Source organism: Jaculus jaculus, chromosome 7 (genome assembly GCF_020740685.1).
Source record: "Jaculus jaculus isolate mJacJac1 chromosome 7, mJacJac1.mat.Y.cur, whole genome shotgun sequence".
Taxonomy (NCBI): domain Eukaryota; kingdom Metazoa; phylum Chordata; class Mammalia; order Rodentia; family Dipodidae; genus Jaculus; species Jaculus jaculus.
In genome coordinates this window covers 27,676,982-27,702,969 of record NC_059108.1, presented here as the reverse complement: position 1 = coordinate 27,702,969, position 25,988 = coordinate 27,676,982, and the positions used below count along the sequence as shown (strand labels likewise).

The window sequence follows — 25,988 nt, the reverse complement described above, 5'->3', positions numbered from 1 at the left end:
AACTGCTAAAGCCATCTCCCCAGCCATACATCTTTTGTTGAATATATTAAGCTAGTATACAAACCTGAAGAATTTTCCATAACAAGGTGCTTATCTTCTCAACTGAGGTAGTATTCTCCAGCCTGCATTTTCTCACACTTATCCAATTGAAAACAACCTTAATCCCAGAAGTTTCACACAAACCATGACCAGAAAGGGACCAACATGCATGCAAGCTCATATATAATTACCTCTGCAGAAAAGGTTGTCAGGTAACATTCCTCTGCAGAAGGTATCAAAGGTCATCAGCAAGTTCTCCAAAAAAAATAGTATAATAGTTTTTAAGAGTATGGGTTCCTGAATTAAAATCAGTTCTTCTGTTTACTATCCATATTACTCACATCTGAGGAAAAGATACCTCACATATCTATAAAACAGGGATGACATCCATGGTCCTGGTGATCATAATCCTCAGGATGGCATTCTGAAGGTTAAAAAGAAGTAATATGTCAAGACAGCTTAGAACTACACCCCAAATTTGAAAAAGCATCTAATCAATGTAACTTACAATTCCATAAATTGCTTTTCTCCAATTTTACAAAAGGTCCAGAAACTTTTTCCTTCTGAATGATATTCAGCTGATTACCAAGTTTTTACTTTGATAAACAGTGTCAAGCTAAATATTCTAAGGGAAGTATTCACAGGACTTTGGGGAAATTAGTCTAGGGTATATGCACAGAACAGGGTGACCTTTATTTTGTCTAGATATTGAAAAAATATTCTCTCTTGTAGGTGTGCCAAGGTTCATTATCCCAGAGCATATGACACCTTCTCTATGAACAGATATTGTCAGATTTTATAAGTAGGTCTATTTGATGAGTGTGGCATGGCCTCCCTGGACATCTCATTTTCACTTCCTTGATTATCCATGAGGTTGAGCATGTTTTTACATTATGATCCTGTCAGATTTCGTTTTCTGTTGCTTGTCTATTCACCAGCATTTATGCTACATTTCATGGGAAGAAACAATATATAAAATCAGCTTTGGTTCAAGGGGAGGAAAAAATAAGGGTTCACCTTCAAAAAGGAGACCTTCTTGAAACAACTGCTTCAGGAGGAGCCATTGTGGCAGTTGTCATTGATATAAGCACAACCTACTGGGCCCATTTTTTGAACCATTGACTTTTTGTAATTATTTTAAATTATACATCTATATCTCAAATATTTTTTTATAATTTATCTATTACAAATAATATTTCCCAGCACGTGACTAGCTTTGACACATTTTATTATATCTTTTGACTTATGGAAATTTTTAGTGTTAATGTAGCCTAGATTATTTCCATTGCAATTTATAAGCTGTGTCTCATTTAAGGACATCTGTGCTGATCCAAAAACCATGAAAATTATTCTTTTGTTTTCTTCCAAATATTTCAAATTGTGGTATGTACAGTTGGGTCATAGCCTATTTGGAATTTATTATAATACATAGTTTAAATCTATTTTAGCTTGTCTTTGCCTAGCAAAGACAGATTTCCTCCCTGATTTGTATTGTCCTGTTGTAGAAGAAATTTCCATGTACTTATGAATTTGCAGTCTCTCAGCTATAACTCAACAATACTGAATAACCATGAGCTTAAAAGAAGTAATATTTGTTTGGGTTAGCCTTTATTAAGTTTATCTTTGACTTTTCTTGGATTTATGGTTCTTTGTCATTCAAGGTATAATCATTTTGCCAAATTCCAATTTCTGATATTTTATTACTATTGTATTGAATTTTTCCCAGTTTTTTAATTAGTTATGTACATAGTGTATATACAGTCATGTTGGTACCATCCATTTTTAGCCTCCTCCCTGACCTTCCACCTCTGCAAGGACCCTCCTCCTTGGGGAATATGGGTTGTGCATTGTGGGGGTAGCCATCAGTTATGGGTAAGAGGCAATGTCTGTGCATAATGACCCAACGTGTAGCTCTAACAATCTATGCGCTCCCTCTTCCACAAATTTCCCTGAGCCATAATGGGTTCATTTTAGGTCTACGTCAGTGATGAGGTCGTGGGAGCCTCTGTGTCTCTGGATATCTGGTTTAGTAGGAGTTTAGTGTTCTCTGTGTCTATCTCCTTTACCCTTGTGCTAGTACCAGGTTCACCAAGAAAACAGCACTCTTGCTCACTTCCCCAATTACTCTTGTTTCAGTTTAGGCCTTGTTGGGGTGTGATGGGAGGATTCTTTTAACAGAGGGAAGGAATACTTTATTTATTACTTTAAAAATTCAATAATATGGGCTGGAGAGATGGCTTAGCGGTTAAGCGCTTGCCTGTGAAGCCTATGGACCCCGGTTCGAGGCTCGGTTCCCCAGGTCCCACGTTAGCCAGATGCACAAGGGGGCGCACGCATCTGGAGTTCGTTTGCAGAGGCTGGAAGCCCTGGCGCGCCCATTCTCTCTCTCTCTCCCTCTATCTGTCTTTCTGTCTGTGTCTGTCGCTCTCAAATAAAATAAATAAATAAAAATTAAAAAAAAAAACATTTAAAAAAAATTCAATAATATTTCTTTCTTTCTTTCTTTCTTTTAATATGTTGAGTTTCATTAGGGTAGCTTACATAAGTATTTCCCATTAGTGTGGGAAACTTACTAGAGGCTGTTCCACCAAAAAACATGACTCCCCTACCCTCAGGAACCATTAACTTCCAGTAGTTCCTTGGGAAGGGTTCAGGCCTCATGAGCTCCATCCCATCAATGACAGCATATTGATGGGCCCAATTTTGTGCAGATTAACTACAGCTGCTATGAGCTCATATGTTCAATGTCACATCGTGTCCATGTTTCACAACACTCCTCCCCATCCTTATGCCCTTACATTCCTTTTGCTCCCTTTTCCATGATGTTCCCTCAGTTCTGAAGGGGGTAATACAAATTGCCCATTTAAGGCTGGTTACTCAACAGTTGCTTATTCTTAGCACTTTGGTCTAATATACACGTCTGCATTAACTGCTGCCCACTGCAAAAAGAAACTTCTCTAATGGAGACTGAAAGCAGCACTAATAAGTAGGAATGAATTAGAAGGAAGCTTGACAACCTGTCTGTATAATAGTAATAAATTCCCCTCTAGAGCCTATAACATCCCCAGCAATGAGCTTTCCATCAGGCTTAAATCTGTGTAACAATCACTTCCTGCTAAACTCCAGCATTGCTTGAAACCTGCTCACCACTCACCCTGAGATGGTTCTCTGTGTCAAAGTCAGGAATCCTGGTTTCACTTGTGTGGAAGTCCATCAAAATATCTCCTGAGGCTGCTGCAGGTGGCACTGAGAAGCATTCCTCTGGTTCCCACATCCCCGCCTGCCACTGAAAAATAGTATGTAGAAAATACAATAGTGGATGGAGAAATAGTATGCATAAATCTAGTACATTATGTACTAATAGTGTGTAGAAGTCTAATACATTAAAACTAGTCTGTAAAAAGACTTCCACTGTGTGATTTCACTCATTCTATAGCCATAGTAAATAAATGTGTCATGGACTGCTATTAAGGATTGGCATGTAGATCAATGGAACAGAAAAACAGAGCTCAGAAAAACCTACCTCTATATTGGCCTTTAACTTCCAACAGTTACCAAAGCAATGTAAATCCTAGTAAGTAGTAGCTGGGAGTAATGACAAGGAGAAATCTTGCATGTGCAGCACTGATGCAGTTATTTCTCAAACATGTCATTCCAAGGTGGCTCAAATTGCTGTTACACAATAGCAGGTTCTGATGACCAGTAGCAAATGAAGGGCCAAGGAACACATGAAAGATTGCTGAGCATTATTATTCATCAGCTAAATGTGAATTAAACTAGAATTTGATCAGCTGTACACCCATGAAAATGCTAAAATTTAAAAAGACTGATATTGCTGAACTCTATGAAGATGAGCTCTTGCACATGGGAAGCAGGATCAAAAAGAAGAGATGTCACTGGGTTAGAAAAGTTAGGATACTTGTAAAACCACACCTCCCTTTGTTCTTATTTGGCTGTTGTATTGCTAAGCACAGCTGTGAAAGGATTCTTACAAAAATGTTCACCATGCCTTCATTTTTAAGAGCCCCCAAATGAAAACAGCCCATGTCTATCAACAGTTATGGAAAAACAAAGGGTATGTTTACATAAAAAACCCAAACTACTAATACACTTAACGAATGAAATAATCTCAAATGCATTATGTCTGGTAAAACAAGTCTTATTCAAAACAACAGACACTGGTATTCCATTCACTGTAAGTTCTGAATCAGGAAACTCTTCTCTACTAGAAAACTCAGAAGAGTGGCTGGCTGTCCATGAGAAGTACAGACACAGGGGAGCTTTCTGGGGGTTATGGTAATGTTCCGTGTCTAAATGGATGTTTGAATTAGTTCAACTACATGTACTTGTCAAGACTCTGGGAATAATACCTTTAGACTAAGCTGTCTTCATCTACATCCTATTTCAAAGTAAATAATATATAAAGAGAATCATGGCCTTTGGGTTCCCTAGGAATCAGTTTGGAGGAAATATGGACACAGAAAAATATATACTGAGTCAAAAGAGAATTAGAGGACCACCACCACTGAAATGAAGCAAATATGGACTCTGTCATGTCTCAACAGTGTAACACAAGACAGGTTCACTAACTGCCATGCTGGGAACAATGAGCCCAAAGGACAATTGTAAAAGTACTTACCAGACCAGAACTGATACAAAAACGTGTGTTATTATTATTATTATTATTATTATTATTATTATTATTATGTGTGTGTGTGTGTGTGTGTGTGTTTCTTTTTTCACAAGTAAGGTACACCACTTTATTTCAGCAATGCAACAAGTATGTTAGTGGATCCCTCAGGCGGCGGCAGCCTCCTTAGCAGCCCTTCTCTCTGCCATCATTCTCTCCTTCTGCTTGGCCAGACACTTTCTGGAACAACAATGGGCTCCTAGGTCACGATGGCGGTCTTGGTAGGCTTTGGCCCACTTGGTGAATTGCTCCAGCTCCTTGGCCCAGTTCTGCCTGCAGTTCTCTCCTTCCCCTGACAATATGCTGGTCAACTTTGGAGTCCCCTCTCCATTGCAACTCGGCCTCGCAGATGCGCAGGATGACATCCTCCTTGCACTCTGTGACGTCTGGCCCGCGGTGATGCTGCCGATGGTACTAGTTAGAGCCATTCTTAGCAAGCTGTCGCTCTGTAAACTCTCACTCGGGTCACGGGCGGGCCCACGAGGAGTTCGAAGGCTTTTGTCACGTAGGTAGTGGGATTGGGCAGCGACGTCTGTGGCAAGGGGCCCGCATGTGGCTCGGGGGCTCGGAGTACACATCCTTGTCCCAGGAGTCGTAAGGACCGGCGCTGTGGGCCTTGGCCTCGCTTGGCGTCTGGATCCACTCACCCCTGCAGAGGACGCTGGGGCCACTTGATACAAAAGTTTTTTTTTTCTTAATTAGTTATGTACACAGTGTGTATACAGCCATGTTGGTACCATCCATCCTTAGCCTCCTCCCTATCCTCCCCTCTCTGCAGGGACCCTCCTTGGGGAACTTGGGTCATGCATTGTGGGGGTAGCGATCAGGTATGGGTAAGAGGCAATGTCTCTGTGCATAATGACCCAACATGTGGCTCTAACCTTCTTTCCACCCCCTCTAATGCAGATTTCCCTGGGCCACGTTGGGTTCATTTTAGGTCTGCTTCAGGGATGAGATCTTGGGAGCTTCTGCATCTCTGGACATCTGGTCTGATAGGAGTTGAGTATTTTCTTTTCTTTTCTTTTTTTTTTTTTTTGGTTTTTCAAGGTAGGTCTCACTCTAGCCCAGGCTGACCTGGAATTCACTATGTAGTCTCAGGGTGGCCTTGAACTCACAGTGATCCTCCTACCTCTGCCTCCCGAGTGCTGGGATTAAAGGCGTGTGCCACCACGCCCAACGAGTTGAGTATTTTCTGTGTCTATCTCCTTCACCCTTGTGCTGGTACCAGGTTCACCAAGGAAGCAGCACTCTTGCTCATTTCCCCAAATAATCTTAGTTTCACCTGTGGCCTTTTTGAGGCGTGATGGGCTAATTCTGTTCTTAGAATCTGCTTCCAGCTGAAAAAGAGAGGAAAATTCTCCAATGGAGAGTGAAGTTAGCACCAGATAAATGGGATAACCTTTGGTTTTTTTAGAGAGAATTTAATAGGTGTAGGTCCTCGTGTAGCCCACGATTGGTGGGAGTTCAATAATGGAGAGTGGGCTCATTTTGGATCCAGTTCACACTTGATTCCCAGCTCTAGCTATGGATTCTGTTCCACTGAGCAGATCAATTAACCAAATCAAGAGCAGTTGGTTTCCCACCATGGCTGTGCACCACTTTTGCACTTGTGTGAGCATCACATCAGATTATTTGCTGCTGAGTAGCTTAGACCACAAGTTGCTTGGACATACACAAAAGCTTTAATAAAGAATACATGCTAGAGGGCTGGAGAGATAGCTCAGCAGTTAAGGCACTTGCCTACAAGGCCTAATAACGTTGGTTCCATTCGCCAGTACCCATGTAAAGCCAGATGCACAAAGTGCTGTATGCATCTGGAGTTCATTTGCAGCAGCTAGAGACCCCAGTGTGTCCATTCTCTATCTCTCTGTCTCTCTCCTTGAAAATAGATAAATGTTTATTTTAAAAAATGAATGCATGCTATACGGGAGAACAGGAACACAGGGGGTAAATTCTGAGAAGTGGGGATAGCTTCCTAAGAGGGCATGAAATCCTTTTGTAACATTTAACAGAAGTTGTTTGTTCTTATCTCTGGTCATTTTGTAAAGTTTATTTGAATATATGATCTATGAGGAGCTCACTATCTTCTTAGGAATAAATTTCATAACTCACTCTCCTTCCTGTGACTGGTCTCTTGGGATGAAGCAAGTGGGTCATTCAGCTATAATTGTTTATATATGGCATCACAAGTCCCTGGGTCAGGTTCCAAGCAGTCAGTTCCAATTGTTAAATACTGAGGAGAGGGATGTGTTTATCTTTGACCTAAATGAACCTCATCCTTCTTGTTGAAAACTCAAGCTAAGGCAGAGATTGGAGAATCTCCTTGAGTTTGAGGCCACCCTGAGACTACATAGTGAATTCTAGGTCAGAATAGGCTAAAGCGAGATCCTACCTTGAAAAAATAAAATAAAAAAATATTAACATCAAAACACAAGCTAATGATGCTGAATACAAGAATAAGTGTTTCGTGTGGTAATCAGTTGGCTAGGGTTTTTAAAGTCCTCCTTCATAGTTGGGGTAATGCTGAGTTATTGAGTTTTATGCTCAAGCCCTGACCCATTGTGTGATAGGGCCAGCACAATGACATGTTCCCATAGAAGATTATTTAAAACATCAGCTTTTCCCAAAGTAAACAATACATGTAATCTAATCCTAAATTCTCATCAGAGGGTATGTATATACATGTGTGCATATAGAAAAGGAAACCTCAGAGAACAACAAAATGGGAGGACTAATAGTTCCAGATACTAGAAGTTATGATTAACTTGTCCTAATTAAAGTAGACCAATGAAATGGGGTGGAATGCCCTGAAATGGACTTGCACTTAGATGGCTGTTTAGTGTGATAAGGATAGTTATGTCTTGTAGTGGAGGATGCATTTCCTGTACACAAAGTGGGTGTAGATAAATTATTTACCCAGATAGTATGTCCAGTTCTGTACCTTACACTGCATGTAAAAATCAATCATAGACAGACTATACATGTCAATATACTACCAATAAAAGCTCTCCAGCCGGGGCTGGAGGAATGGCTTCGTGGTTAAGGCATTTGCCTGCGAAGCCAATAGACCCAGGTTTGATTCCCCAGGACCCATGTTAGCCAAATGCACAAGGACACATGTATCTGGAGTTCATTTGCAGTGGGTGGAGGCCCTGGCATGCCCATTCTTTCTCTCTCTCTCTCTCCTCCTCCCTCCCTCCCTCCTTCTTTCTCTGTCAAATAAATAAATAAATAAAAATATAAGCTCTCCAACCAGGCATGGTGATGCATTCCTTTAATCCCAGCACTCAGGAGGCACAGGTAGATGGATCACTGTGAGTTCAAGGCCACCCTGAGACTACATAGTGAATTCAAGGTCAACCTGGGTTAGAGTGAGACCCTACCTAGAAAAAACAACAACAACAATAATCTTAAAGAGACTTCTTTAGGATAATCCAATATTTTTTAAACAGAACCAAATTGCACTAACCATACCAGAAATTCAGTTCCTTAAAATCAACATCCTTTGTCTATTGGAGTTCGCTATTAACAGAGTGAAAAGGAAATAGCCACCAGAAATCATCTCTAAAACATGTATTTGTTACAGAGATAACAACCAGAGTAGAGTGCAGACAGAATTTCTCAAAATCAAAATAATAAGGACATAAACCATTTTATTAATTTATTAATTTTATTAATAAATATTATTATTTTATTAATAAATATTAATTTTATTAATGGTTTATTAATGGTATGATGCTAAAACAAATGAAGAGTTAGGAAGAATAACTAAGGTTAAGTTTCAGAAATTTAAAGCAGGAACGCCACACCATGTGGTCTTTACAAGCCTGCTTGTAAATGACTTTACCCATTGCAACCAGAAGCAAGTTGGAAAGTAAACTGTTCCCTTCTGTTGCAGAATTCATGTGGAAAAGGGAAAATGTTTCCATCAATTTGATTATTATAATAGTTTCTATTTCCTATTAGTAAGAAGCTGTGTTTCTAATCTCCAGAATACAATAATTATCTTTTTAAAATATTACATGTGTTTTTTTTCTCTATTAAAGTCAATATTTTAGATAAGTACAGATGTTAAGAATATTTTCAGTTTAATTTTTCATTTCATTATTCTACACTAATTGAAACACACAATTATGTAAGGATATATCATTTAAAATGTTTGTCTTACAAATTTTGTAAAACAGTTATTAAGGAAAGCCACAGGTTTATAAAGTTCATAAAAATTTAAACATATCTCTTAAACAAGTAAATAAGAAAGTTACAAATCCCCGAAGGAAATAATTGATCACCATTAAATAGTTGGAAAATAAATAAAAACAACTGCCAAGTATAAACAAACAGGAGTACTAACCCCAGATGTGGAGAAATAAGCCAATCTAAAGAGAATAGCAAAATATTAACAGTAGTAAGTAGATTAAAATATAATGTAAAAAGTTGGATCAGGAAACACTTAAGTGGGCTTCAAATAGAAATACTAACCATCCTAACCAAGAAATAATAATAATAATGATGAATTCAAATAGTAGAATGTAGATTTAAAAGTAGTAAACTCAATCACAGAGATGAGAAAATTTTTCAAAATGAAGCACTTAGTGAAGGGAAAGAAAAATTCACATAATTTCTACTAATTCTGGAAGAGAAAGTTGTTTAAAAAGTGAGACCATTTGAAATAACAATGAATAAAAGAGTCTTTTGGAATAATTCAATTTCCAGTGAAGATAATTAAGGAAGATGACTAGACCCAAGCTAACAAACAGAAAGATACTACCTTAGATTATAATAGAGCAAAACATATAACAAAAGATTAAAAACAAAGTTTCAAAAGGAAACACAGATTATCTAAAAGAAATTTCAATTTGAAATCATATTCCTCATCAGAATATGGCAAAACAAATAATACTGCCAAAATATTGATGAAAAACAATACCCAGCTAAGTACATTAAGGCTGGTAAAGTATTGTTCGAGCATGAAGGCCAAGGACTGATGTTTCAGATAAATCAAATACACAAACAATTTATTATGCACAGAAGCCACCTGAGAGACAATATGAATGGAACACAAAGGAAATATTGAAAACAAAAATTATTGATTGTTTACAATTTTGAAAGACTTCTGACTAACAACAACTTTGGGAGACAAATAGTAGATATTTCCTCATTTCTTTTAATTCCATCCAATGTGCATTTTGAAATTCAAAAGTAACTACAAAAATAATAGAAACAGATATGTTTTATACACAAAAGAAACACACATTCCAACATAAAACAAGAAATACTAATGTGAAAGGAAAGCACAAAGTAAGGCAGCAAACATGAAGCCAAGAAAAATTAGGCTCAATTCATCAATAAAAATCAAATCTTAATTTCTAAAATCTGCTTGAGGCTTACAAAGACAGCTTGTAGCATACTGAGAGAAATGGATGAAAAGTTGTAAAGGTTGAACTATTTGCCAAGCAAGTACTACCAAAAACAACAGTAGAACCCCTGTGTGAAAATAAATTTCAGATAATATAAAATTTAAGACAGAAATGTCATCAGATTTTAGGAAATTGATTTAAAAGAACTTTTGAGGTAAAATGTACCAAAAATACACCAATCTTTACCCTATTAAAACTTACCAATGAAAGAAAAGAAATTTGGAGGAATATAATTCAGTAAATTTTATTAGAAATAGACAAATAAGAAACTGGTAAGGATATATATCTTAACAAAACAATTATAATGTGGATACAATAGCTTTATATGGAGAGCCCTAAAACCAAGCATACTTTTTAAAGTGTAGAGTTTTATTTTTATTTATTTACTTATTTATTTATTTGAGAGAGAGAGAAGAGAAAGAGAGAATGGGCATTCCAGGGCCTTTCCACTGCAAGCAAACTCCAGATGCATGTGCCACTTTGTGCATCTGGTTTACATGGGCTATGGGGATCAAACCTGGTACCTTTGGTACCTGCTAAGCCATCTCTCTAGCCCTAGCCTCCAAGCATTTTTTAAACAAAATAAAACATTTACAAAAATTGACTATAAAGTAGCCAAAACCAAATGTCTAAAAATATTGAAGATATGTTATTCACCTCTCTATATTTAATTTAAATACAATAAACTTAATGTTACAATAGCAAAACCTTACAAGAATAACTCAAATTAAGAAGTTGAAATATTCTCTTGAGTAACGTACATATTTCCAAGTTTTTAATGAGTTTAGGAAGACATTATAACTAAAAAAAAACTATCATTACTTGAATGATCAAATGCAATAATTATACATCAAACCTTAGGCAACAGTAGTTAACTTTTCTCAATGCTGTGACAAAGTACTTGACAAGAAGCAGCTTAAGGGAGGTTTACTTTGGCTCCCACGTAAAGATAATATAGTTCATGGCAGTGGGAGAATGCTGCATAGCTGGTCACAGTAATCCTACAATCATGAAGCAGAGTGGTGAATGCTAGTTGGAAAGTCAAAGGGCTTAAGTCGAAGGAGGACAAGGAAAGGAGATTATATTCAAAACACATTATGACAAGTATGAAAATTAATAATAAAAGAGTTTTTTAAAAAAAAAAAAAAAAGAAGCCATGGCTACAGTTAGAAAGTTAAATTCATGCTATGCTCAGCTTTTCTTTATTAAAAAATATTATTTACTTATTTATTTATTAGAGAAGGAGCAGAAAGAAAGAATTCACATATGGGAATGCCAGGGCCTCCTATCACTGCAAACAAACTCCAGCCATATGCGCTACTTTGAGTATCTGGCTTTTCCTTGGTACTGGGGAATTGAGCTAGGGTCCTCAGGCCTTACAAGCAAATGCCTTTACCCACTGAGCCATCTATCCAGCCGTTTTCTCAACTTTCCTACCCTACATAATGATTCATTTGAATTAACTTCTCAGCAGGCACTTTGCAATTTAAAACAGCCAATAGGGCTGGAGAGATGGTTTAGCAGTTAAGGTACATGCCTGTGAAACCTTAAGGACCCAGGTTCAACTCTCCAGGTCCCACATAAGCCAAATGCACATGGTGGCACATGCATCTGGAGTTCATTTGCAGTAACTAGAGGCCTTGGTGTGACCATTCTCTCTCTCTCTCTCCCTCTCTCTCTCTCTCTCTCTCTCTCTCTCTCTCTGTCTGTCTCAAATAAATAAATAAATAAATAAATAAATAAATAAATAAATGAATAAATAAATAAAAATAAAATCTTTAAAATAAATAAATAAAACAGAGCCAATAAAAGTGTAGTGGTCTCCACAGGATTCTGACTTGATTCTCAGTTCCAGCTATGTGTTCCTTTCCACTGAGTGGATCTGTTAACTAATCAGAAAGCCATTGGTTACCCACTTAGGCTGGGTGCAACTATTACACAGGTTTTTACATCTTGTCAGGCTGGTTGCTTTTATTATATAGCAGTGTCCCCTGATTGCTCACAATGTTGTTGGCCATCTTCCCCCAGCAGATCATGTAATGCTTTCCAGAACTATAAGGACTAAACATCTGTGATCTGGCTTCCTTCCAGTCAGATCTCTCTATGGTCTGTGTTGGCAGTATGTGGTGTCTTCATCAATAGTGTCTTACCTTTTATCTCAGGCAAGTAATCAAATGCTTTAACATAAGTCTGTCTTTTTTTTTTTTTTTTGAGAACCCCATAGGTCTTTCCAACCAACAGTTGTTCAATGACCAATTTCTGGTCATGGGAGCTACAAGCCAGAGCCAAATGTTTCAGGTTAGGCTTCATCCCACACTTTCCAAGGCCTTTCATACCAGAAATCCCTCCTGCCATATTCCTATTGAGGGTTATATCTTTTAGTCTACTAGACAGGAGTAAAGTTTCTATGGCAGCAATTCATTATGGATTTAGTTTTGTGTAATATCCTCCCATCCTCTCATTCCCCTCATCACAAACCCATCTATCCCTATTATCTATTCCTCAAGTTGCCTGCTGGGTATACTTGCAACTCAAGCAGTTCCAAGTTAGGAACCACAGATGAGGGAGAACATGTGGTATTTGTCTTTCTGTGTCCGTGTGTGTTCGCTTACTATGATCTGTTCCCAGTCTGTAAATTTTCCATTATTTTCCTTGCTGCTGAGTAGAATTCCATTGTGTAAATGTGCCACATCTTCATTATCCATTCATCAAACGATGAGCATCTGGGTTGACTCCAGCTATTAGCTATTGTGAATTGAGCAGCTAAAAACATGGTTGAGCAAATATCTCTTCAGTGAAGAGTGGAGGCTTTAGGGTAGGTGTCCTGTAGAGCAATGGCTAGGTCAGTTGGCAGCTCTATTTTCATCTTTTTCAGGAGTCTCTATATTAATTTCTACAGTGGTTATGCAAGTTTTCACTCCCAAAAGCAGTAAAGAGGGACTCCAATGAGAAGCTCCCAGTAGTTTTTGGCCAAAAGAGAGGCTACACCCATCAACACTCTCTAAAATTAACAATGCTCATCCCCTTAAACCTATGCTGATCTTGCTTTCCATTGGCGAATCTGACAGTGAGAATCGAGGACAGCCAAAATCTATCTACAAGACAAGAAGATAAAGTTAACTCCCTGGCAGAAGATGAACCACCCCTTCCACATCAGCCAGGGCTCAGGTGAAACCACAGAGGACTTGGAGAGGTGAGCAAGAGTGCTGGTCCCATGATGAGCCTGACAACCTGCATCAGGGAGATGGGGACAGACACTGAGGATCCTCAAAATGTACCAAGGCAGAAATCCAGAAGCTGCTGAGAGCTTAACACTAAAGTAGACTTGACATACACCCACCAAGGCTCGGGGAGTTTCATGAAAGAGGGGGCAGAAAGACTGTAAGAGCCACAGGGTTGAAGGAAAGATCCAGAGGCATTTCCCCTCCTCCCACAATGACTGACTGCTGCTCTCATAACTGATAACCCACAACCCCATGGTGAATAGCAGCAATCCCACTAAGGAGAGCCCTCAGTGGAGTGGGGCAGGGAGGAGGAACATGGTGGTACCAACATATGCTATATCCATACAAAGTTTCTACTTAATGGAATAAATAAATAAATTTTTAATGAAAAAAGTAAGTGTAGTGGGCAAAACTGGAAAAGAGGAGCATGTCCCTCTTCCCCAAACAGAAGAGTCAGCGTCAGAGTGACCAGTGAGCTGCACTGTCAGGAGCACACCTGAGAGCCCGCTGCCTGCGCTGGCCCATCTTTCAGTACTCATACCAAATGTAAAGTATAAGATGATGATGTGAACAGTGGCTTTTAGCTTCCTACCTTGATCAAGTTGAGGAATCCTGAAGCTGGTTCAAGGCACATCTCAGGAACAGCACAAATGATGGCTCATTCAGTATACATCCAAACCCAATATAGTCTGTAACAGACTCAACAAACCTGAGCATCCCATTTTACTTATTCTTAGTACATGAACTCCTAAGCATATTCTAAACCAGCAAACAAACAAAACATAAAATCCTGCTCATCAGAAGGAGTTTTCCAGGGATAGTGGTGCACACCTTTAGTATCAGCACCTGGGAGACTGAGGTAGAAGGATCACCATGAGTTAGAGGCCATCCTGGCCTAAAAAGTGAGTTACAGGCCACCCTGGGCTACCCAGTGAGTTACACATTAGGCTGAGCTACAGTGGTGAGACTGTGCCTCACAGAGTATTGTTTTGACCTGTAGTGGAAGGTACCTTTGTGTGTGTGTGTTGGTGTTTTTTTGTTTTTTGTTTTCTTTTGCTTGATTTCTGCCACATGAAACTATGTGGAAGAAATTTTTTACTGATAAAGTGGAAGCCAATGAAATAAGAGATAAAATTGTACATCTGACTTTATCCATCAAAAATTACCCAACTATTCCATTATAGGTTATTCCAAAGTACTTTAACTTTTTACTTTAAAAGGACAAAACTTCAAAAACACAAAGTGGGAATTTGAGCAACACCACTTTATCTTAACATTCAAGTTAATGAACCTTTAGACCATGATTACAATACAAAATTATAATACATTTTGAAAATGTTATGGATATTGCAATTTCATGGCATATTTCAAAAAGTCAGAACTTGAAACTCCATAATCAAGAAAATGATTCTTAATCCAAGTTAATTTATATTATGCATTTATAAATATGTAAATCTGGTAGATTTTATACATAAAGACTTAAACAGGAGTGACAGCTTTTTGCATTCTTCTGTTTGGTGACAGTTCTGAGAAAACTTGATGTGTTTTTATACATCCAGATAATATTTTTGAACAACTATGTGTTGTTCTAATGTGCTAGCCCATATGCTTTTCTAAATTTCTAGACAATTCAAAGGCTCCAAATCATTTAATACATCTTTCAGAAGTGACTTCATAGTGCTAAGATATCTGAAAGAGAATCTGACACAGTGATATGAAGTCACTGCAAACTAGAGAATCTGACATTGTGCTTATGCAAGCACTTTAGAATATGTTTTTGAGGCTCTTATATGGGTTAATGACCCAGTCCAGAAAATGCAAACTTCCATAAAGTATTTTTATAAGGTTTTTAAAATTTTTTGTTTATTTTTATTTATTTATTTATTTGAGGGCAACAGTCACAGAGAGAGAAAAAGAGGCAGATAGAGAGAGGGAGAGAATGGGCACACCAGAGCATTCAGCCACTGCAAACGAACTCCAGACGCATGCGCCCCCTTGCGCATCTAGCTAACATGGGTCCTGGTGAATGGAGCCTCGAACCAGGGTCCTTAGGCTTCATAGGCAAGCGCTTAACCACTAAGCCATTTCTCCAGCCCATTATAAGGATTTTTTACAGAAAGAAAGAAAAGAGAGAAACAGGGGCAAAGAGAGAGAGAGAGAGAGAGAGAGAGAGAGAGAGAGAGAGGGAGGGAGAGAGAATGAGCGTACCAGGGTCTCTGGTCACTCCAGATGCATATTCCACTTTGTGGATCTGGCTTTATGTGGGTACTGGGAAATTGAGCACAGTTCAATCTGCTTTGCAAGCAAGAACCACTTCCCCAGCCCTGGTTTATAATTCAATTAATGCCCAAGCATGATGAAGCCAAACCCTGAGAACAAGGCTCAGGCTCCTTGCTGGGAAGCAGAGCTCAGAGGTGCAAGATCTAGTGGCCCAGCCTTTGTGGTTGATGCAATACTACCTTGCCTGTGTGCCACTCAAACATTAGAAACCAATGCATAACTCAGAATTCCTGTTATATGTGAAGTGAACTAACAGGGTTGAAATTACAGATGAAGCAAATACATAATATTTTTAGTCATTGAAAATATGAAAACAAAGCAAAGCACCATAGTGGGCATTGTTAGTTCCAGCACTGGGATAGATAATGCAGGAGAATCAAAAATTTGTAGTCCTGGGTACATTGGGATACCTTGTCTCAGGAAACCAAAAGGAAAGGAAGGAGGGAAAGAGGAAGGAGGCAAACAATAGGAAGTTAGGACTTAGCATGTGTCAACACATATCTGGTAAACTGTGAACCATCAGTATAAAGCGATAACACAAAAAAATAAAGAAATAAAAGCAGGAATGGCCTAGATCCTGCACAGGGGCAGCCTGGACCCTGTGTGTGTGCTGCAGAAGCAGGCCTCTTGCTCCTGCTTCCTGATTGACTGGCCCCTGGTGCTACACACTCCCGGTGTTAGAGGGTGCGCCGGGAGTGCTTAGGCCAGAGCTGCTGGTTTGCTCCCCACCCCTCAGTTCACTGGCTCTGGTACCCCTGCTGGTGGCTTGGGCCAGTCTGGACCCTGAGTGAATGCTGCAGAAGCAAACCCTTTGTTCTGACTTCCAGACTGACAGACCCCTGGATCTCCAACTCCCTGTTTCCCTGAGCCAGAGGATGTGGGAGCTGGCCTTTTGCTCCTGGTTCCCCAGCTTCCTGGCTCTCCAACTTCTGGTTCCCCCATACCTGGTTCCCCAAATCCCCGTAACCCTGTGCTGAAGAGTGCATGCAAGTGGAGTGACCAGGCCTGAGCTGCCTGTGCCCCAGGTACCCTTGGTACGCTGGCAACACCCACAATCTGCACAACTGCAGTTATGACCCCATCCTACTCCAATCTAGTTCACATTTAAAACAGAACACTCACTAAAGATCCTACAAGGAAAAATACTTGCTTCCTCTTTAATAAAATAAGACTTTTGCCCCAAGATGGGGTAGACCACAATGTAAAAAATAAAAGTCAGAAAACTAAGAGATCTCCACCAAGGATGTCTAGCCCCACAAGAAGCCACCAATAAAAACGTAGAAAACAACAGAAATTGAACCCCCAAATAAAAATGCAACAAGCTATGTGACTCTAAGCAAATGAATTGCTGAATTAGAAGCAAAGCATCAAAAAACCAACAATTGCATAAATTAAATTGAGCAGAACTGTCTTTTAAAGCACACAGCTTTTGTCACTAGGATTACCTTAATTGAAGAAAACCAGATAGGTCTCAAAAGAGATAAATGAATTGAAGGTGAGTCAACAAATAGAGGACATCAATAACCAGCTGATTAAGCTTAATGAAGACATGATCAAATGCAAGAATGAATTCCAGGAAGCATCAAGAAAATAAGACCTTGACCTGAAAGGAGATGGACATGATGTATAAAAACACAACAGAGAACAGGGAATGTTCCCCAACTCCTTTTTATGAAGCTAACATTCCCCTAATACCAAAACCAGACAGAGATATAACAAGAAAAGAAAACTATAGACTTATATTCCTGATGAAATTAAATGCAAAGATCCTGTACATAAGCTTCAAAAATTCAATAATATATCAAAAGCATTATCCTCGTTAATCAAGCAGGATTCATCACAGCAATGAAGAGATTGTTCAACATATGGAAATCAGTCAACATAATACATCACATAAATAAACTTAATCACAAGAACCATATGATCATTTCAATAAATGCCATGAAGGCCTTTGACAAAGTACATCAATTCATGATCAAAATGCTGGAGAGACTAGGCATAGAGGGTTTATATATCAACATACTAAAAGCTATATATAAAACACTTAAGGCTCAAATTAATACTTAGTGAAGAAAGACTCAAGGAATTCCCTTTGAGATCAAGAACAAGACAGAGGTGCCCACTCTCACCACTGCTCTTCAATAATAATAATAATAATAATAATAATAATAATAATAATAATAGAATTCCTGGCCTAATCAATAAGGGAGGAGAAAGAAATAAACAGGATAGAGATTAGGAAGGGAGAACTCAAATTAGCCCTATTTGCAGATAACATAATCCTATACATAAGTGGCCTGAAAGTCTGCAACTCAAAACTTTTAAAGGTGATTTATTTCTTCACAATGTGACAGGATACAAAATCAACACACAAAAATCAGTAGCCTTTCTATGTGAAAAGGACAAATATACAGAAACAGAAAAAAAAAAAAAAAAGCAAGGCTGTCCCACTTTCAATAGCCACAAAAAAAATCAAATACTTTGGAATAACACTTACCAAGGATGTGAAAAACCCATACAGTGAAAATATAAAAATACTCTAGAAAGCCTGGAGAGATGGATTTAGTGACTAAAGCACTTGCCTGTGAAGCTTAAGGACCCAGGTTCAATTCTCCAGGTCCCAAGTAAATCAGGTGCACATGGTGGTGCATGCATCTGGAGTTTGCAGTGGCTAGAGGCCCTGGAGCACCCATTCTCTCTCTCTTTCTCTCTCTCTCTCTCTCTCTGTCTCTCTCTTTCTCATAAGTAAATAAATAAATAAAATCTTTAAAAAATACTCAAGAAAGTAATTGAGAGGGACTTGAGTATATGAAGAGACTTCCCATGCGCCTGGATAGGTAGAGTTCATATCCAAACATATCCTCAGAAAAATAAAGACCTCTGGAGGTATCATTATATGCAATCTAAAGCTATACAAAAAAGACATAGCAACAAAAACAGCATGGTACTGGCATAAAAACAGACATATATACCAATGGGACAGAAATGAATACCTATCACTAAGGTGAAGTAACTCCAGCTACTTGATCTTTGACAAAGGTGCCAATACTGTAGACTGCAGAAAAGACAGCATCTTCAACAAATGGTGCTCACAAAATTGGATAACCACATGTAGAAAAACAAAACTAGATCCACTCATCTCACCATATACAAAAATCAATTCCAAATGGATTAAAGACCTCCACATAAGACCTGAAACTCTTCAACTGCTGGAAGAAAAAATAGAAGAAACTCTCCAAAATATAGGAGTGGAGGACTTCCTGAATAATACCCCAGTAGCCCAGAAAATTAAACTATCACTCAACCAATGGAATTTCATGAAGCAAAATAGCTTTTGCACAGACAGACATACCATAAGCAAAGCCAATAGATTATCTACAGAAGGGGAGAAAATTTTTTCCAGCTAACCCACTGATAGAGGCCTAATATCTAGAATTTACAGAGAACTCAAAAAAATTAGGCAATGAAAAATCAAACAACCCACTCAAAAAATGGGGTAGAGAACTGAATAGGGAGTCCTCAGAGGAAGAAATACAAATGACTAACATACACTTAAGAAAATGCTCAACATCCTTAACTATCAGGAAAATACAAATTAAAAGAACTATGAAGGCTGGAGAGATGGCTTAGCAGTTAAGGTACTTGCCTGCAAAGCCAAAGGACCCAGGTTCAATTCCCCAGGACCCATGTAAGCCAGTTGCATGAGGTGGTGAATGCATCTGGAGCTTGTTGCAGCAGCTAGATGCCTTGGAGTGTCCATTCTCTTTTTCTCTTCCTTTACATCCTTCTCTCTGCCAATTTATCTTTCTCTAAAATAAGAAAATAAAAAAAAAAAAGAACTATGAGACTCCACCTCACTACGGTAAGGATGGCAATCATTTAAAAATCAAACAGCAACAAATGCTGGTGAGAATATGAGGAAAGAGGAACCTTCATTCTCTGTTGGTGGGAATGCAAACCTTTTTTTAAGTTTTGCTATTTTATTGAGTATACAGAGAATTGATAATAATACAAATAAACCTCAAACACATTGACTTTTGAAAATGCAAAATTATTCCTATGATTTCTGATTTATTTTTAGTTTATACACTTATTGAATAACATCTTTTTTATTAATTAGTTTTCTACTCAGTGAATACAGTCAGTCAGTTTGGTACCATTATTAGGCTCATCCGTGACCTACCCCCTCCCCTTGGCTCCTCCTTCTTGAGGTATATGGGTCATGCATTCTGGAGTTAGCCCACAGTTATGAATAGGATAAATGTCTCTGTATATCATGACACAGCATGTGGCTCTGACATTCTTTCCACCCCCTCTTCTGCAAAATTTCCCTGAGCCATGCTGGGTTCATTTTTGGTGTGCTTCAGTGATAAGGTGTTGGGGGCATCTGGGTCTCTGGATCTCTGATTTGGTAGGAGTTGATTTTTCTCTATGTTGGTCTCCTTCACCCTTGTGCTGGTACCCGGTTCACCAAGAAAACAGCACCCTTGCTGGTTTCACCAGTTGTTCTTAGTTTCAGCTGGCGCCCTTTTGAGGTATGATGGGGTGGCTCTCTTCTTAGGATCTACATCTATCTGAAAAATAGAAGCAGATTCTCCAACGGAGAGTAAGTTAGCACCAGACAAATGAGGTAACCCTTACTTTTTTTTATAGAGAATTTACCACTTTTAAAGGTAACCCCATTGAATTACTCCAGACTTCTCAATGGAAACCCCTGAAAGCTAAAAGGGCCTGGAATGAAACACTGCAAAGTCTAAGAACCTATGGCTTCCAACCAAAACTACTCTACCCAGCAAAAGTATCCCTCATAATAGATGGTGAAAGAAAAACTTTCCATGACAAAACTCAGCTTTACAATTATAAGAACACAAATCCAAACCTACAAAGAGTATTTCAGTAAATTCTCTACAAAGAAGAAACAAATACTCAAACTCAAATGCCTACAGGAAGCAGATCACAATAACCAAACTCAGAGTAGGCACAAAAAACTTCAAAATCCATGGGAATGAAAACTTTTACAACCATTATGGAAATCATAATTGAGACTCCTGGAAAAGATGAATATAGAACTACCAACAGACCCAATTATTCCCTTACTGGGCATTTACCCTAAATGCTCAATGCTTCACTATAGAGATATTTGCTCAACAATGTTTATAGCTGCTCAAATCATAATAGCTAAGAAATGGAATCAACCCAGGTGTCTGTCACTGGATGAATGGGTAATGAAGTGGTGGTACATATACACAATAAAATTATACTCAGCAGCAATAAAAAAATGATACAATAAAATTTGTAGGAAAATGGGTATACTTGGAACAGATCATACTGAGCAAACACACAGAGTCACAGAAAGACAAATGATGTGTGTTCTTACTTACCTGTGGTTCCTAACCTGGATCAGCTTGAGTTGCTGACTTATGGATAGGCAACTTGGGGCCCAGACAATGGGAATGGAAGGATGTGGAGGGGAGGGAAAGAGGAGGCTGGAGAAAAAATAAACACAAAACTAAACCTGAAATGAACTGGTACAATAGAAAACTTTCTCCTTGAAGGTAGACTAAAAGATAAACTCTCAATAAGAATATAAGGGGAGCATCTGAAAAGAAGGGCGCTGGATGAAACCTAACCTTAAAAATTTTTTGACTCTGAAAAAATACATTGGCTCTGAACGGTAACTCCCAGTACCAGAAATCAGTGCTACCTACATTGCCCTGTTTATCAGAGACCCACAAGGTCCCAAAGGCAGACAGGCTTCTCACAAAGCACTTGATTACTCACCTGAGGTAAAAAGTAAGACCCTATTGCTGAAGACACTATGTGCTTCTGACACAGGACACGGAGAGTCCTGGCAAGAATCTGGAAGACATCCAGTCCCCAGACAGCCCATCTACTGCTATGAAGCACTACATAATCTACTGGTGGAAAGTGACCAATAAATGAAGTGAATAAGCAGTGGGTCTAAGCTACTTGAAAGCAACCAGCCTGACAAGAAGAGCACACCAGTGAGATGATGAAACATGGCCTTGGTGGGTAACCAGTGGATTTCTGATTGGCTAAGAAATCCATTCAGTGGAAAGGCACCTATACCTGGAACAGGGAATGAGGTTAAAATCCTATGGAGACAAAGTTTATGCTCTTCAGTGTCAAGCTCCCAGTAATCTTTGGCTAAAAGAAGGGCTACATCCATCAAAATCTTTCAAATTAATAATGCTTATCCAATTTATGCTGGCTTTACTCTCTAATGAAGAATCTGTTTTTCTTTTTCAGAAGGTAGTGAGACTGAGGAGATAAACCACCACTCACATCTCAGCCAAGATCTAGGTGAAAACACAGAGAAATTGGAGAGCTAAGCAAAAGTGCTACTTCCATGGTGAGCCTGACAGTCAGTGCCTGGGTGAAGGAGACAGATGCTGAGGATACTCAACACCTACCAAAGCAGAGATCCAGAGGCTCCTAAGAGCTCATCACTGAAGTACTTAAAACACATCCACCAAGGCTTATGAAATTTTGCTGAAGTGAGGGTAGAAAGATTGTAAAAGCCACAGATTGGGATATCATACCCAGAGGCATTGCCTCTCCCACCTCAATAACTGACCACTGCTCCCAAACCCATAACCCACAATCCCATGGGGAATACCAGCAACCCTACTGAAGAGGGGCCCCTGAGGAATGGGGGCAGGGAAGAGAGAAAAGATGGTACCAACACATGATGTATCCATTCAAACTTAATGATTCACCTTACGGCCTTGGAAAAAGAACAAGGAAAACCAAAAATCAGTAGACAGGAAGAAATAAAGATTAAGGCAGAAAATAATGAATTTTTTTAAAACACCAAACAATCAATGAAACAAAGAGTTGGTTCTTTCAAAGGATAAATAAGATTTATAAACCCTTAGCAAATTTGACCAAAAGAAAGAGAGAAGAGGCACAAATTAATAAAATTAGAGGTGAAAAAGGTACTATTACAACAGATGCCAAAGAAATTCAGAAAGTCATAGGGACATACTTTAAGAACATATACTCGACTAAGTTTGAAAATCTGAAAGAAATTAATGGTTTTCTTGATTTATATGACCTACCAAAATTACATCAAGATGAAATTAACCACTAAAATAGACCAATAATAAGTACAGAGTTCAAGTAGTTATTGAAAATCTCCCAACTAAAAAAAGTCCAGGCTCAGATAGATTCACTAGTGAATTTTACCAGAACTTCATAGAAGAACTAACATCAATGCTTCTCAAACTTTTCCATAAAATAGAAAAGGAAGGAGTTTTTCCAAACTCCTTCTGCAGAGCCAGCATCACCTTTATATCAAAACCAAACACAGAACAAAAACAGAAAATTACAGACCAATCTCCCTCATGAACATAGATGCAAAAATTCTTAACAAAATATTGGCAAACAGAATACAAGATTATATCAGAAAGATGATTCACCCTGTCCAAGTAGTTTTATCCCAGAAATGAAGGGATGATTCAACATACACAAATCAATAAATGTAATACATTATATAAATGGACTGAAGGACAGAAATCACATGATCATCTCATTAGGATGCCGTCAAAAGCATTTGACAAAATCTAATATCTCTTCATGACAAAATTCCTACAGAAACTGGGAATAAAAAGAACATATCTCAGGGCTGGATACATGGCTTAGCAATTATGTTACTTGCCTGCAAAGCCAAAGGACCACAGTTCAATTCCCCAGGACCCATGTAAGCCAAATGCATAAAGTGGCACATGCATCTGTTTTTCGTTTGCAGCGGCTGGAAGCCCTAGTGTGCCCATTCTCACTTTCTCTCTTTCTCTCTCCCTCTCCCTCTCTCAAATAAGTAAATAAAAATAAAATATTTTAAAAAGAACATATCTCAACATAATAAAGTCTATTTATGAGAAACCTACAGCTAACATAATACTAAATGGAGAAAAACTTGAAGCTTTTCCACTAAAATCAGGAACAAGACAAGGATGTCCACTGTCCTCACTTTTATTTACTATAGTACTGGAAGTCTTAGCTATAGCAATAAGGCAAGAGACACATATAAAACGGATACAAATTGGAAAGGAAGATATCAAATTATCATTGTTTGCAGATGATATGGTTCTATACATAAAGGACCCTAAAGACTCTACAGCAAAGCAAACTGTTAGAGCTGATAAACATAGCAATGTAGCAAGATACAAAATAAACACACAGAAATCAGTAGCCTTCCTATATGCTAATAACAAACATGCTGAGGATGAAATCAGGGAATCACTCCTATTCACAATTGTATCAAAAAATCATAATAAAGTACTTTGGAATAAGCCTAACCAAGGAAGTGAACGATCTCTGCAATGAAAACTTTAAGACACTCAAGGTCGAAATTGCAGAAGACACTAGGAAATGGAAAGACAGTCCATATTCTTGGATTGGTAGAATCAATATTGTAAAAATGTCAATCTTACCAAAAGCAATCTACACATTTAATGCAATCGTCATCAAAATTCCAATGACATACTTCATAGAAATAGAAAAAAATCCTTAAATTCACTTGGAAGCACAAAAAAAATGTCAAATCTCTAAAACAATTTTGAGCCAAAAAATAAGACTTGTGGTATCATCATACCTGATTTTAACCTATATTACAGAGTCATAGTAACAAAAACAGCTTGCTACTGGCAAAAAATAAACATGTAGATCAATGGAACAGAGCAGAGGACCGAGGTGTAAGTCAGAGCAGCTCCAGCCACCTGATCTTTGACAAAAATGCCAAAACTGGTGCTGTAAAAACTGGTTATGTATCTGTAGAAGGATCAAAATAGATCCTTATCTCTTTCATTGTACAAGAATTAAGTCCAAATGGATCAAAGACTTTAATATCAGACCCAAAACTCTGAAGCTGCTAGGGGAAAAAGTAGGGGAAGCCATTCAACCTATTGGCATAGGCAATGACCTTGTGAATATAACCCCAGTTGCTCAGGATATAAAACCACTAATCAATCACTGGATCCTCATTAAATTACAAAGCTTTTGTACAGCAAAGGGCACTGTGAATAGAGCAAAAAGCAACTTACTGAATGGGAGAAAATCTTTGCCAGATACGTGACATGTGACAGAGAATTAATATCCAGGATATACAAAGAACTCAAAAAACTAAATAATAAAAAATCAAACAACCCAATTAAAAATGGGCTATGAAACTAAGTTGGGAATTCTCAAAAGAAGAAATAAAGATTACATATACACATCTAAAAAATTGTTCTACATCCTTAGCCATCAGGGAAACACAAATGCAAACTACTTTGAGATTCCATCTCACTTCTATCAGAATGGCTACCATCATGAAAACAAATTAAATAAATGCTGGCTAGCATGTGGAAAGGGAATAGAAAGGGAGGGAGGGGGAACCTAATAAGATGGAATTGTATATAAGTAAGTAGAACAGATTAATGGGGGTGAAAAGGCCTAAGTGAGTTCAGAGGAAGAGATTGAGTAAAGGAAAGGTGGAGGGAGGGCTAATCAAAATCTAAGAGGATATAAATAAGTCATATGGAAACCGACTTTTTTGGACAATGAAACACACAGGAGCAATGTATTGTTACTATAAAATTTCAGTGCCAGGGATGGGATACCTTCCAGTGAGTTGTTGGCCAGGGAGGCCCCTGATGCCCCCAAAACATTACAGGCCATTTCCGAGACCCTTGGTTTCCTACCAGGAATAGATGGTAAGACCCTATTGCTGAAGACTCCAAATACGCCTGCTGCAAGGTCACTGGGAAACCTTGATGGAGCTGAGCTGAAAACCTTCTCCATGTAGACCAGCTGACAGAAAGCTGGAAAAAGCCACATGGCATGCAGTTCAATGGGAGAGAGAGAAATCACCAGAGAAGATACTCAACAGTGGACACTGCTGCAAGCCTTATATTTGACCAGCCAGGCCAAATGAGCCAATGGGTTCAATAGTGGCACGTCTATTATGGGGAAAACCAACAGCCCTCTAATTTGACTGGAGGCCTGCTCCATGGGAGGGAATACATCCCTGATACTGAAAACCTACAATGGGGTAGTCATGAACCCTAGGAGTGTAACGTCTGCTGCTGTCTGGATAAAACCATAAACTATGCTCACCAAACTGCCCAGTAAGCACTTTTCTTAATGTTCATACCCATATATTAATGCTACCCTCACTTTTGGCTAGAGAATCTTCTCTTTGCAGATGGTAGTGACCTTGGGATGACTCAGAAGGCACTATGGTGCTGAGATGAAGTGACAGAGGAGTGTTCAACACTGAAATATCTCAATCACACCTTCCATGGCTCAGGGTCCATCGCAGAAGAGGTGGCAAAA

The 25,988-nt window shown here is 38.6% G+C and overlaps 1 pseudogene; it reads right to left on the bottom strand.

Annotated features, from left to right (window-relative positions):
- Nucleotides 1-4,836: 4,836 nt before the first annotated feature.
- Nucleotides 4,837-25,988, bottom strand: part of LOC101607985 — a 36,955-nt pseudogene continuing 15,803 nt past the window's right edge.